The sequence below is a fragment of the Rhinopithecus bieti genome, unplaced genomic scaffold (genome assembly GCF_001698545.2).
Source record: "Rhinopithecus bieti isolate Rb0 unplaced genomic scaffold, ASM169854v2 scaffold_30032, whole genome shotgun sequence".
Taxonomy (NCBI): domain Eukaryota; kingdom Metazoa; phylum Chordata; class Mammalia; order Primates; family Cercopithecidae; genus Rhinopithecus; species Rhinopithecus bieti.
Genome location: NW_016813134.1, coordinates 189,496 through 191,802, shown reverse-complemented (window position 1 = coordinate 191,802; position 2,307 = coordinate 189,496).

Here is a 2,307-nt window from a genome sequence, read left to right as displayed (position 1 = left end):
ATATATTATATATTTTGACTACAAAAAAGCACCCAGTGTTAAAAGTGTTAAAAGAGGACAAAAGACATTTCAGATATAAGTAACTCTGAATAAGCTAACAATATCTGAAAAAGTGTGCAACCTCATTTGATAATGAAAACAACACTGAGATAATGCTTCTCACCCCCAATAGGTAAACATAATAAAGTCAGACAATAGCTAGGGTTGGTAGAATATAGAGCAACAAGAGCTGCCATAAAATGCCGGCAGGAGTGTAAATTGCTTCAAAGGTTTTGGGTAGGAGTATGGCATCACTCAGTGAAGTTTAACATGTGCTTCTTTATGTATTAATTAGACATAATAAAGACACTAACAATAAATGGCTTAAAGGTAAAGAAGTTTACCTTAGCTCTCTCACTTGTCCATTCCAAAGTTTACAGCCTGGTCAGTGAGACAACTTTGATTCTCATAGTCGTTCAGGTAATCAGTTCTTTCCAAGTCAGTTTCTGCAAAACTGAAGTTGGCTCACCACCACATTTTGGTTTTGTCTGGTGAGAAAAGAGAAGAAAGCATGGAGGAGGTACACCCACCACCTTAAGGCTCTGATCCTAATGTAGCAGAATAGAAAGCTGCTTAGATTCCACTAGTGAGGACTTAGTCACATAGCCATATCCAACTAAAAGGGAGGCTGGGAAATGCAGTCTCGATGAACACCCATGTGTAAGATGGGGAAAATGATTTTGGGTGGACAAAATTCATTTTTGTCAGTCTCCACTACACCTAGAACTCAGCAATTTCATGACTGGGAATACCTTAGCAATGCTCTTGCACATGTATGCCAGGAGACAGACATAAGAAAGCTTATAGGCTCGCAATCAATCCATAATAGGAAAAAACAAGAAATAACCCAAATATCCATCATTGTAAAACAGAAAAATAAATCATTGTGTATTCTTATACAGGAGCACAAATGAGTGAATTATTGCTGCACAATTGGAAAGGATCACATGAGATACTTCTAAGACAATATTCAGCTGAGCAGTAAGGACTTGGGTGCCTGTTTTATTATTAATATTTGAATTGTATATTCATATATATGTATACTATATTTATTATTTTGCATATATTTACCATAGAAAAATTACCTTACCAACATAAAATAGATATAATTTTTCACACAACAGGCTGGTAAAAGCAAATGTTCACTAATATTGAATGTAGACAAAGATATGGATAGCAAAAGTATGAATTGTAGTAGAATAAATTTTTACTATGTAGGGCATTTTGGAAGTATCTTCAACAGCTTAAACTGGGCACATCTATAAATTACAATTTCGCTGCTCAGCACCAACTTAGACAAACAACCATGGAGCCACTAAGAAGACAATGTGCAAAGGTGTTCAGTCTAGCAAATCTTAAAACAGCAAAAACATTGAGAATAACCTAGATGCTACTTAAGCCACTGACTAACTAAACTTTAGTCATTGTCACTAAGGCAATGACTGAACTATGATTCAGCCATACTAACCAAATATCATGAAACAGTCAAAAAGAGTGATGTGGGCCAGGTGTGGTGGCTCACACCTGTAATTCCAGCACTTTGGGAGGGCGAGGTGGGCAGATCATCTGAGGTCAGGAGTTGGAGACCAGCCTGGCCAACATGGTGGAACCCTATCTCTACTAAAAATACAAAATTAGCTGGGTGTGGTGTGTGCACCTGTAATATTAGCTACTTGGGAAGCTGAAGCAGGGGAATTGCTTGAACCCAGGAGACAGAGGATGCAGTAGGCCGAGATCACGCCACTGCACTCCAGCCTGGATGACAGGAGGAAAACTCCATCTCAAAAAAAAAAAAAAAAGAGTGACATGGAACTATTTGTGCTTAACATAAGTGGATCTTCAATACAGCATTCTGTGAAAAGGCAACTTGCAGAACAACTGAGAGAAGACTGTAATAGTTTCTATAGTGATTGGTGTGTGTTTGTGTGTGTTTTATTTATTCTGAATTTCCTCCAGAAAAATAATTTGTGGTTTTTAAAATCCTAAGGCCGTGTGCGGTGGCTCACACCTGTAATCCCAGCACTTTGGGAGACCGAGGTGGGCGAATCACAAAGTCAAGAGTTCGAGACCAACCTGGCCAACATGTTGAAACCCCATCTCTACTAAAAAAATTCAAAAATTAGCTGGGCATGGTAGCATGCGCCTGTAACCCCAGCTACTTGGGAGGCTGAGGCAGGAGAATTGATTGAACCCAGGAGGGACGAGGTTGCCAAGTGAGCCAAGATCGCGCCACGCTGCACTCCAGGCGCTGGGTGATAGAAGCTGAAA